At 40.3% G+C, this 13,410-nt stretch overlaps 1 protein-coding gene across 1 annotated transcript in view; it reads right to left on the bottom strand.

Annotated features, from left to right (window-relative positions):
- Nucleotides 1-13,410, bottom strand: part of Cdc42se2 (CDC42 small effector 2) — a 61,504-nt gene that overhangs the window by 30,156 nt on the left and 17,938 nt on the right. The window contains exon 2 of the mRNA XM_028775981.1: nt 1,094-1,223. The gene's annotated coding sequence lies outside the window, so the exon portion shown is untranslated. The remainder of the gene's footprint in view (nt 1-1,093; nt 1,224-13,410) is intronic.

Below are 13,410 nucleotides of genomic sequence, written 5' to 3'. Positions count from 1 at the left end.
TGTTTCAGGTTAGAGAAAAGAGGCTCAGTGAGGCCCAGATCTAAACGCACAAAATTACTGGCATTTTATCCACTGCAATAAAAGCCAAATCAGTGACTTCAGTGTCTTTAACACAGTTGGAATCATGTTAGACAGCTCCTTTCCCTCCACTTTTCAATTCTTACAGCTGTCCGGCTCTACACAAAATGTTCACTCTGAGTATTTGCAAAAGAACTTTAAAATACTTTCAAGTTTTTTTTCTCATAATAGGTTTTGCCCTTAGTACATTCTATTTTTAAAAGGTTGATATAGTTGCCAGCTTTAAGTTCCCCTTTATTTTAGAAAAACAGTATTTCTATTTTATTTAAAGTGTATAGCCAAAAGACTCTCCAGAACTCTCACTGTCACTGTGGGTGTTGACTGCATGGTGGGAACACTCTCCTCCCAGAGGGGGTCTGTGTTCTTTCCCCTGAGACTGCACTGGAAGGGTCCCTTATCTCACATCTTGCCTCAACCATCCTCATTCTGTTATGTAGTGGGTCACATGGTAGAAAAGATAAACATGCTTCTCTATCCAGAGGAAAAAGTTCAGGTCTTTTCTCCCCTTTCCCTTTCCTTCTCTTTCCTTCCTTCCCTCCCTACCCCTCTCTTTCTTTCTTTTGAGAAAGGGTCTCTCTAGGTAGTCCTGGCTATCCTGGAACTCACTATATAGACCAGGCAGTCTCTGCCTCCCAAATGCTACAATTAAAGGTATACTCCATCATACCTATCTTCCAGTAGATATTTAATAATTAAGATTAGGCTATTAAAATGGCTCGAAGAGTAGACAACTACCACTGGCTGATTAAAGTGATAAAATGTGGAATGTATTGTGACTAACTAGAAGATGGCCATGAGATGAGTAAACAACCATCACTGAGAGTAAAGAGAAAACCATAGACCATGGAAGGCTGTGCTTAACCTATAGATCAAAGGCACACTCTAAAACCACACACTAATCCTGGAGGGGAGAACACCAACAAAATGAACTGACTGCTGGTGAGTGCTAAGAGCAGGAAGTAGACTGGCTCTGTGGACATCATTTTGATATTTAGACATCAGTGGACAGACTTACCACTCACTCAGCTCTCGGAATGGAGACTATGCCGAAAGACACACACGGGAGACTGCAGACTCATCAGCAGAAGTTGTTCCTTGAAGACTTCTTCTCATTTGGTTTCCGAGTTACTCAACACTGGCCCTATCTGAAAACAAAAGCATGCAGTTAGGAGTCAAAGCTGCAATGAACAATTCTCCCCTCTATATAATTAACTGATACAAATAAAAACTGAACTCAAATGCTAGAGCACACTTAAGCACCATGTTTAAACAAACAACCTACTTTTCAATGCCTGTAATGTGCTTATTACACAGAGTTACCACCCTTTTCTCATCATATAAATTGATCATTGCTTTCATGCTATGCAGGGTATAACTCAGACCAAAGGTGGCCCACTGTACAGAATCCAGTGACAAGTCTTCTGTGGATACACACTATGTTTAAAGACACCTTCCTACATCGACAAATCTGAAAACTTCACCAAAAAAGTCAGACTTCTAATCTCTCTTGAAAAAATGAACTCAGACAACCTGAGGTCTGCTCCTACATGGAGTGCTATCAGATTGAATTAACAGCCATCTCTCGATGGGCATGGGCTTTGTGGCTCTCCACAAATACCTCCTGCCATTCTCTCCAATGAAACTTAGTTCACAGTTACCTGTCTGGACCTGATAAGCATCTGAACTTTCAAATTCTGCTATGTATTTTTAATAGCTCACAGAGAACGCTGTATTATTGTCGAAGTCAAACGTGTTCTGCTGACTTAGGAATATAAAATAACATGAGATAAAAACATGAACTTTGAGTCAGAAAGCTGCAGATATAAGTTCTGATTCTGAAAATGAGTAGCTGTGTGGCCAAGCCTATATTAAAGCTAAGCAATTTCTTCATATACAAACATCCAGATAAACACATAATGCACTATGCTACAATGGGCCTCAGATCTAGCATGCACAAGCTCAACTGGCAATCTAACCACTACTTCCTCACTCTTGCTCACCTCGGTGACACTGAAACTCACATCACCACTATCCATCCAATGTCTTCACCCCAAAAGCATTGTCACAAGAAGCCATTCTCTTCCAATTCCAGCCATTCAAACAAACAACAATTTCTCCCTAGACATCAACTGCTTTGTTGAAACTGCCTGTATATTCAACACTTTAAACTGTGTGTGGTAGGCTAAGAACGTACCTCAGTTGGTAGGGTGCTTGCTATGACAAGGCCCCAGGTTTAACCTTGGCACCAAGAACTACAGCAAAAATAAAAACAACGAATTGTGTCTTCCAAATGCTGCTGGTACAAGTTTGCAATGCATAGCTATTTTTTTAAATTTTGTAGTCCCTTTTAAAATATACACACAAACACTATCTGTCATACAATGCAGCCATTAAAGTCCTAAACATTACATTCCATATTTATCTAAAGAAGCAAAAGTGCACATCTGTAAAACTATTTACAGCAATTTATTTGTAACAGATGAAAAAATGAGTAAGCAAAAAAAAACAAAAAACAAAAAAAAGCAAAAAAAAAAAAAAAACAACAACAACAACAAAAAAACGAATCCTCTGAGTCTGTACCTATACTGAGTTCCTATACTACAAAACACATTATACTGTATAGAGCTTGGGTCTGGTTAATTTTGGTGAGTGATGTTTTTATTTATTTGCAAGGTTTTTTTTAATAAATAAAAGTTCATAAAATTTTCAAAAATTAAAGAAATGCACCTAACTCACTATATAAACAAACAGAAAACCTAACTGATTGGCAGAACAAGCAGCTGAGCCTCTCCCAATCACAAGCAGCCGAACTTCAGCCACGCACAGGCTGCCAAATATCCAAACAGGGTAGAGAAAGAGATGAAACCCTACTGTATTTCCTTTTTTTGTCCTAAAATACACAATTCTCAGACAAAACTGTGGATCTTTCATGATTATGAGTATTACCTAATTCAGAAAAACCACTCTTTAACTCAGATTTATTTAAATTGTCTAACTTTTTTTTGAACAGCAAAAAACATGAAACAACTCCAGTTGCCTGTAGACAGGTGAATGGACGGACAGGAATATACCTCCATTCAGGCGCTTGCAGCCATGCGCCACATATGTCCTAGGATAACTATGAACGCAACCCAATACAGACACTGCCCTTCAACTTGCCCTCACCTCCACACATGTGCACATATGCACCAGACATCCACGTATATACATATACACACATATAATAAATTAGTAAACGTAACTGTTAAAGATAGAGTAACAAAGAAAAATAACATAACTCTGGCCTTTACATATTGACATATGAATCTCTCTCTCTCTCTCTCACACACACACACACACACACACACACACACACACGTTTGTTACCTTACAGTGCTGGAGAAGAGACCCTGGATTTTGTGTATGTTAGCCAAGTGATCTATCATGGGCCTGTGTAGTCAGTCTGGGTGGTTTTTGTTTTTTTGGGTTTTTTTTTAAGATTTATTTATTTATTTATTTATTTATTTATCTTTTTATTTTTTTATCACACACACAAACACAACAGTATGCTATAAAATCCATTTATATAAATTCTAAAAAACAAAAACTTATTTCTGGTAACAAAGAGCACAGGTATCAACTGCCTGGCAATAGGTGTGGGAGGCAATAAAGAAGACTAAAAAGACTGAAACCAAACTTTTGGGGTGACAGATATTTTCATTGCAGTCTTTTCTGTGATGCTAGAGTCACACCACAGCCTTGGGCACCCAGGCAAGTTCTGGCCCACTGTCCCTACCCTCAGATTTTCAGTAGAGTTTATCAAACTGAACACTTTTAAAATATGCTATTATTCTATTTAAAACCAATTACGCCCTGAAGATGGATAACAAGTATCAAGACTGACTTCTGGGTAGGAGAGGTGGCTCAGAGGTTAAGAGCACTGACTGCTCTTCCACAGGGCCTGAGTTTAATTGCCAGCAACCACATGGTGGCTCACAACCATCTGTAATTCGATCCAGTGACCTCTTCTGGTGTGTCTAGTGTACTCACATACATTAAATAAATAAATAAATCTCAAAAAGACTGACTTCCATGGAAAGCTGGACCCTTTCAATGCTTGACACATGATCACAATCTTTTAAGAAAAGATTTTCAGAAATGTGTATAATGTTAAGTACCAAAAACACTAATTGCTGATCATAAAGAAAACATGTGCCAAAACAGCACTGGATCCTAGTGTAACTGGGCACTCTCAAAAAAGAAAATTCAATAGACTTATTTATCCAATTCTAGTCAGTATAGTTCCTTAATCCCTTATTATATTTTGTAAGAATCAAATATTTTTAATCACTTCACTGTCAGCTAAAACTACATTTTAATGTACTCACTCAAAGAACATTCATGAACCCGTTACTGGCATGTACTAGATTCTCCTTAGAACCTCTGAGGAGCCATGAGGCCTCAGAAAAGCTACCTTATGACCTGGCATGTGGTGGTGCTTTTGTACAGCATTAATGCCACCTTTCCCACCTGCCTCTTGTTCACCATGAGGAGACAGAACATGCTGCACTACCTCTCTAGCTGGGTTTGAGATTATAGCACTCTCAATACAGAAACTTCTGTTTTTCCAAGGTATCCGTCAAAGTGCCGTGACTAAAAAGGATTATCTTTAAATGAATTCACATCTTCAAACACACTCAGGCAGTCACAGAAAAGTTAAACACGTTCTTCATCACCCAGCAAGACAAGATGGATAAGGAGAAACCACTGGAACACTTTTCTGTGTCACCGCTGCCTGAAAGTATAATGTCCTGCTTTGGTATCTGCTATCAGGTTAGTGAAGAGTAACTAAAGATCCCACTAATAGCAGAAACCCAGTTACAACTCCTTCTAATCCTTACACCCTCTTACGAGCTTTAAGTACCAATCCACTGTCACTCAAAAGTCATAAGCTTAAACTGATCAAACTGTAAGGGAGAGCCCTAGGTCTTACTAAATTTTTTTTTCTTACTTAGTTCTCACTTTTCCCAAATGGATATAAACTCACATTAGCAGGACTTGATCCTATTTAATTACTTCAGATAATCTAATAAAAGATATATGCAGGCCTTTAATCACAGCACTCGAGAGGAAGAAGCAAGCAGAAGCGCCACTTAGTTCAGTTTAATGCTTGACACACACAACTAAATTTTGAAATATTTCATTATGCTACAAATACAAATAACCTTGTATAAGGTTATATCATGGTCCCAATTTACACTTATTTTCAAGGTCATTCCTGTCTCTATCTCAGGATGTCCAGTTCAAATAACAAATTATATCAAAATTCTACCCAATCAAAAATTCCATGACCACTCTTGTGTATAACTGAAATGCCTTCAGATTTTTCCCTATATTTCATTTTCAAATGTTCTTTCACCCCTTCTTCTGTGGAACAGTGCCACACTAGACAGGCTAGCATGGGAATTCTCTATGCTCTTGCCTCTGTCTCCCAAGAGCTAGGTTACAAAGTGTGCTGGTTCCCAGTTTGCTCACATTCCCTCTTTGGTGACAGGATCCCTTTGCTCCACCAACTCACCATGACCTGTTTCCAACCCAGGCTCCAAGTCTAAGATTCCTCTTTAATCTCACACAGTATCATGTTTTCCAAACTTAATCTTCCTTACATTTCTATCTGAATTCCAAAATAAAGGTTAGTGATCTAAAAATATGAACACTACCGTAACAGATTAAAAGTTTATCCCTTCAGAAATAACTACACTTTAACAGCAACTCCAGGAAAGGCAGTGTTTTAACCCGAAGGGAAATACTAATAGTGGGAATTTCAGATACTATGACAAGCTGCGTGGAGCTTGCTCAGGGAGGGCAGTTTTCATTCTTCAGATCAAATAGTTTGGCTGATAATTACTTGCTTACACATTAATACTGAGTCCTTTCACTCCATACAGGCTTCTTAACTTGTGTCCATCAGCCCAGGGTTTATGGGGCATATGTATATTGATGATGTGAATTGGTGATACTCAAACCCACATTCCCAGCCCAAAGCTCTCCACCCTATGTGTTCTTCAATGTAAATGCAGAGTCTACAGCAGGCAGCACATCACACAAGATGTGTGACCTCTGCCTTCAGCTTAACTCAATTCCACTTTTCATTAAGTGTCATTCCTGACTCCTGACTTTCTGCTTTGTTGTTCAAGGGCAAACCAAGGTCTCTCTTAATTTTTTTTTTTTTTTTCAAGACAGAGTTTCTCTGTGTGGCCCTGGCTGTCCTGGAACTCATGCTGTAGACCAGGCTGGCCTTGAACTCAGAAATCCACCTGCCTCTGCCTCCCAAGTGCTGGGATTAAAGGTGTGCACCACCACTGCCTGGCCTCTCTCTTAACTATTTTTACATCTTTTTAATTCTGGATCTACAGCCACTAGTAAAAGTGACCGCCACCAAGCCTGACAATCGGAGTTACATCCCCAGGGCCCACCTGGTAGAAAAGAACCTTTCATAAACTGTCCTCTGACCTTCACAGGCATGCTATGGCATACTCAAAACCCCTCCTTCCCAAGACACATAAACATATACACATACCTACCTACACATATGAACAGGCAAACATATACCTTTTTAAGACTAAACCAGAATCTGGAAGTTACTTAGCATATGTACCTTTGTTTGTTTTGCTCTGGGGAGATTTTTTGTTTTGTTGAGGAGGGATCTCTAGCAGGCCAGCTAACCTCAAACTTGCCATGTACTATAAATGAAGGGGCCTTTATCTCCTTCTGAATTTCCAATCTCCACCTCCCAGGTTCTAGGATTACAGGGGTGGATGTGCCACCACTCTAGTGTTATTTTGATTTTGTGGAACAGGCTCTCCTTATTTAGTCTAGTCTGGCCTTGAAGTCACTGTATAGTCCAAGCTAGTCTTGAGTTCTCAATCTTCCTGGCCTGGGATTATAGATATGCACCATCATACACAGTAGACACACAAGACACACATATCAAAACCACACAGCCATCTGTCGTTTCCTGAAATGTGGGAGGGCATGAAAAAGAACACACTAAAATAAGCTTTTTAGTTTCCTACTAAAGCACAGTTAAGGAAATGTTTAAAACTGAGTAATGATAGCACAAGACGAGGCTGAAGGGATGGCTAGCAGTTAACAGCACTTCTCCTTCCTGAGGACTCAAGTTCAACTTCTAACTTCCACGTGGTGGTTCACACTTATCTTAACTCCAGTTCCGGAGGATCTGATGCAAAATCCTCATAAACATAAAGCAAATCTTAGAAATAAATACATAATAAAAGCAATCATCCTCTCAATATAGTCTGGGTAAAACTTGTCCATTCCTAGTGCACAATCTTATTTTTGAGACAGGATTTCTCTGTGCCTTGGCTGTTCTAGAACTCAATCTGCAGACCAGACTAGCCTCTCATACTCCGAGATCCACCTGCCTCCACCTCAGCATACTGGTATTAAAGGTTAGGTGCCACGACATCTAGCCTGTTGCACATTTTGTTTTACATTTTTAAAATTAATTAATTATCTATTCACTTTACATCCCAATACCAGCCCCACGCTCCTCCAAGTACCCCCTCACACGGATCCTCCCCACTCCTCTTCTCCTCTGAGAAGGGAGAGGCCCCCTTCCCAGTATCACCTCCCACACACACATTATCTTTGAAAATTATCACAACCTGTATCATTTCAATAAGATAATAAAAATAAACTGAATTTAAAAAAAAACCATAGCAAGTAGAGATGGTTCAGCAAATAAAGTCCTTGCACAAGCATCAGGACCCGAGTTTGAACTCCCAGTACCCAAGGAAAGCCGGGAATGGTGGTACATCTCTGGTCCTGTGTTCCTACAGAAATAGGAGAATCCCAAGAAAACTCACCAGCCAAACAGCCTGTGAACAAGAGACCCTGCCTCCTCTCACCTGTACATACATGCTGTGACACATGCATACCCGCAGACACACCCACAGATACACAGACACACAGACACACCAATACACACCTACACACAATCCAGCAGTAAGAGAGAAAAATAAAGATTTTACAGTTACATCCCTAGGCATACTTTCACCAATTCACTATGAACAGTAAATACACTATAAAAGGTTTTTACAAACACTAGCTTACTTGCAACTGAAAACATCAGGCCTGAAAACAAAACAAAAAAAAACTTTATATAAACAACAAAATTAATGGTTCATATTTAGTATAACATTTCGGAACATATCAAATCTAAGTTGAAATGTTTTTAATCTTACCACCTTCAAAATACACTGCATGCAAAACCTTGTAACCAAAGCAGAAGGATACTCATGATCCCTAGAATATATTCCTTTCTATACTTCAGAGGCAGAAAAAAAAATTTTTAAAGTAACAACCAAAAAAAATCCCCTGCATTTTCCAGATTTTCCTCTTGTAGTTAATTTATCTGGAATGTAAACAGGGCTGAGTAAGCAGCTCCTGAGAGTGAGCAGCAGAAGTGAGGCTCACTGGCTTTCTGTTGCTGAGTAAGTGGTGAGTGGAAGACCCCACCCTCAGAAGCTACTGCCACCAGCAGCAGTTGTGGCCCCAGATTCAGAGTTCTGACAGCCACTTATCAGTTTCAACTTCCTGACCTCTAGGACATAACTATGGGCCAACTTCTTGAATATATTAATTCAAAACTACTTCAATTCTAACCACCCATTCCCTTTGTGTGTGTGTGTGTGGGGGGGTGCTGAGACAGAGTCTCTCTCACGTGGTCCAGGAACTCCTGATCCCCCCACACATCTGATGCACCTTGAGAATGATCTTGAATCCACATCCTCCTTATCCAATAATTTTATCACCACCAGCTGTCCTCTCTAAAATGGTGAAGTGTCTGTTCCATAGAATGGACACTGAAAGCTATAGTGGGTATCTTGTGTTTAAAATATGCACTGCATATATTTATTCCTTCATCCCATTTTATGTGTCTAACACATAAGACTTAGTATTATTAATTGAATTTCTAAGGTCAGTATGAAGAATTAAAGGTGTGTGACTTTGAGGTCTCAGAAGCTCAAGCCTGTTCACTTCCTGCTGCCTGTGATCAAGGTATATAATTCTCAGCTCCTTCCAGCACCATGTGTGCCACCATGCTTTTCATGATGATGATGATGATGGTGGTGGTGGTGGTGGTGGCGGCGGCGGTGGTGGTGGACTATAAATCCTCTGAAACTGCAACCCAATCCCAATTAAATATTTTCCTTTATAAGAGTTGCCATGGTCATGGTGTCCCTTTACAGCAATAGAAATCCTAAGACAACTCCTAAGATTGCATGATCCTGTTTTTCTAAGTTGAATACATTTTTGTTAACATAAAAATGCAACTGCTGTTGTTTTAAAAGTTTCCTTGGGCCGGGCGGTGGTGGCGCACGCCTTTAATCCCAGCACTCGGGAGGCAGAGGCAGGCGGATTTCTGAGTTCGAGGCCAGCCTGGTCTACAGAGTGAGTTCCAGGACAGCCCGGGCTATACAGAGAAACCCTGTCTCGAAAAACCAAAAAAAAAAAAAAAAAAGTTTCCTTGGCAGGCTTGGTGATACACACATCTATAAGCCCAGCATCCAGCAGACTGAAGCAGAACAATCAGGAGTTTAAAGCCAGTTTAGTCTATACTGCTAGACCCAGTCTCAGAAACCAAAAAACAAACAAACAACAACAAAAACACGACGTTATATAATGTTCCTTTTCTTCTGGAAAGTATAGAAATGTTTAAAAACTCAGTAACTTTCACCTTCCAGACTACTCACTGAACAGCTGCACGTGCACAAGCTTAAATCATGCTCTGACCACCATTCTCCCTTGAATTCTCTCTAGAGTGAATCTAAATTACCAGTGCAATGCCGGGGATGACAAGCACATGCTTGTATGTGGACATTTTGTCTCCATGTATGTCTGCACACCAAATGAGGGCATTGAATCCCACAGGACTACAGTTATAGATGGTTGTGAGCCGTCATTTGAGTGCTTGGAATTGAACCCAGGACCACTGGAAGATGAACCAGTACCCTTAACAGCTGAGCCATCTCTCCAGTTCCTAAAAGGACTTTTTCAAATATAAATACTAGACCTGCAATCCCTCTTTGTGCAAGAGCCTGCTTCCCTGGGTAAGTGTAATGACCACTTCTCATCAAAGAAGCCTCTCTACAGCAAGTAGAGACCATCTTAGAAAATCACAAATGGATACAACCCAGAAATTGTGGGTAGTCCAGCCCCAATGGATACATATTCATTACAACTCCTGTATCTATGGCTCAGGGAACATCATGGAAGAAGGGGTGAAAAGACTGTAAGAGCCAGAACACAAGAAAGTCTGCTGTGAAACAATCTCTTAGAAATGGCTACATAAACAAAACAGGAACAACGGATATCAATGGACATGTTAACATGAGAGGGGGAAATTTTGAAATATTGGTCAGTCTTGAAACCATATACATACAAACAGCAAAATACTGTGTGTGTGTGTGTGTGTGTGTGTGTGTGTGTGTGTGTGTGTGTTGACAATTATATCAACTTGACAGCAAGAGGGCACATGGGAGGAGTTTGAGGAAAGGTAGCTAGGAGGGGCTGGAGGAAGGAAAGAGAAAAAGTGATATAATTCTATTTCAATTAAAAAACTTAAAACTAGGGCTGGAGAGATGGCTTAGTGGTTAAGAACACTGACTGCTCTGCCAAAGGTCCTGGGTTCAATTCCCAGCTACCACATGGTGGTTCGCAACCATCTGTAATGGGATCGAATGCCCTCTTCTCACGTTTGAAGACAGTAACTATGTAATCACATATATAAAATAAGTAAATCTTAAAAAAAAAAACACACACACACATTTAAAAACTAGGCCAGGCCGGGCAGTGGTGGCGCACGCCTTTAATCCCAGCACTTGGGAGGCAGAGGCAGGCGGATTTCTGAGTTTGAGAGTTCAAGGCTAGCCTGGTCTACTGGTCTACAGAGTGAGTTCCAGGACAGCCAGGACTACACAGAGAAACCCTGTCTCGGAAAAAAAAAAAAAAAAAAAAAACTAGGCCAGGTATATGGGCATTCGCCTTTAAAACCAGCACTCAGTAGGCAGAAGCAAGCAAATCTCTGAGCGTGAGGCCAGTCTGGTTTACAGAGCAAGTTCCAGGACAGACAGAGAAACCCTGTCTCAGGGGTTGAGGTGGTACGTACGTACGTACACACACACACACACACACACACACACACACACACACACAGACTAATGAAATGGCTAAGTAAGTAAAGGTCATTTGCTACTAGGCCTGATGCCCTGACACAAGTTCCATTCCAGAAATCTCCATGGTGAAAGGAGAACTAACTTGTACAAGTGTCCTCTGACCTCCACATAAACAAATGCACGCACATATGCCATAAATAAATGTGAATTTAAAAAATATACTGGGTTATTTTTGTTTTGCTTTGTTTTGAGACAGGGTCTCACTATGCAGCCCAGGTTGATATCAGCAGTCTGCCTACCTTTGCTGCTAAGTACCAGGATCACGTACATACAGTCTGCACAGAGTATCCCTCTGGAAGGTCTTCAGGAGCAACAACATGCATGCTGCTGTCAGTTCCTATGACAGCAATGCCTTCCAGAATACTGGCTGAGGACCTGTCTGAGGCTGTTTTACACATTATATGTTTTACATATAAGTAGAAAGAATACTCTAATGATGAAAACTACATATTTATAGCTATGTAAAGTTTATGTTAGCAAGTGTTATGTACCTTACATAGCTGTATTCTATACCTAGCTATGACCAGCAGCACAGCAATTTTAGACCAACGTCACCACAATCAGGTGGTAGGGCAGATACCATAACATGTTATTGGGTGACAAGAATCTCCATCATGGTCTAATGGGACCAACTTTGCCCAATAAGTTGTTGGCCTCCATTATTCAATCACCAGACTACGATTAAATGTTCACATTCTTAACTGGATTATTCATAATGGCTGATATGTAAAGAAAAAACTCAGTGTTCACAAACTGATAATAGAAAAATAAAATGTTGTGCATGTACACCATGGAATACTCAGTTGTAAGAGACAGTGACAGGTGCTATGTTACTGACAAACCCCGAGGAGAGGTCATAAATACAGGACTCCTTTCCAGCCAAAGAGGCAAATCCCAGGGACAAAAACTTCATTCTTAGGTCAGAGCGCAGAGCTGGAGGATAAAATTACTATTTAGACAAAGAAGGCTGTTAACAGCACTGACTTACACATTTCAACAAACTGAATCTATTATTATGAAAAATTTCTCCTTAAGCCTATTGGGGGAGGGATCACCCCTCCCAAAAAAAGAGAGGCGGGGGGATGGAGCGGGGTGGGGAAGTGCTTTTTATCCCCAAGCACATTCTTAAATGAAAATCCTAGGATCAATAGTTTGGCCAGGCCAGGCAGGGTGTTTGGAGAATAGAACCAGCAGCCCACTCCCTACAACAATGCGCTAAGAACCACACTGTATTCAGGACCAAAATACCATTGTCTCTCAAATCTGGTAAAAGAAACTTGTAATTATTATTGAAGTTAAGAGTTGCTTCCTCCGTATTTTAGCTATATTTTTGTTTCCAAAAGGGTCAACTTATTAAAACAGACACCATTATGAATAAATGTTAGAAATACAGATGTGTCTATTTCTAAGGAAATACAGAAATAGTTACTTTCTCACCCTTTTAGTCAGCAGTAATTAACTCCTCTCAATTCAGCCTGGCTCAGCTCAGCTCAGAACAGTTTAATCTCAGTTGTTTGTTTTGTTGTTGTTGTTTTGTTTTTTAAAGGCTTAGTCTCAAGACTGAGACTGGCCCAGAACTCACTTGCATTCCAGGGTCACCTTGTACCCATAGATATCCACCTGCCTGTTTCCAGAGTGCTAGAAGTAAAGGCATGACTACCATATGCCTGGCTAATTCAGTTTTCAACATTAAAACTTCCACTGAAGTCAAGTTTTTGTTTGTTTTATTTTGCTTTTGTTGGGGGTGGGGGTCAAGATAGGGTTTCCTGGCTGTAGAGAGAATCTCTTGTGCATTCTGTAAAAGCGTTCACCTGTCAATAAAAAGGCCTACAGCCAATGAGCTGAGGCAGAAAATAGGAGGTGGGAGTTCAAGGAGAGAGAAAGAGGATTCTGGGAAAGAGTAAGGTGCTGGAGATTCACCCCAAACACAGAAAACGATGGTGGCACAAAACTGAAGACCAGGTAACCAGCTATGTGGCACAACTTAGAATAGCATAAAAGGGTAATTAAGTTATTATAAGCTAGTCAGAGAACAAACATAGCTTTTGCCCTAGGCATTTATTCATAAACTATTAAGTCTCAGAGTCCTTAT

Source organism: Grammomys surdaster, unplaced genomic scaffold (genome assembly GCF_004785775.1).
Source record: "Grammomys surdaster isolate TR1022 unplaced genomic scaffold, NIH_TR_1.0 262, whole genome shotgun sequence".
NCBI classification, from domain to species: domain Eukaryota; kingdom Metazoa; phylum Chordata; class Mammalia; order Rodentia; family Muridae; genus Grammomys; species Grammomys surdaster.
The sequence above is the reverse complement of the archived record's forward strand: the minus strand, read 5'-3'. Positions and strand labels throughout refer to the sequence as shown.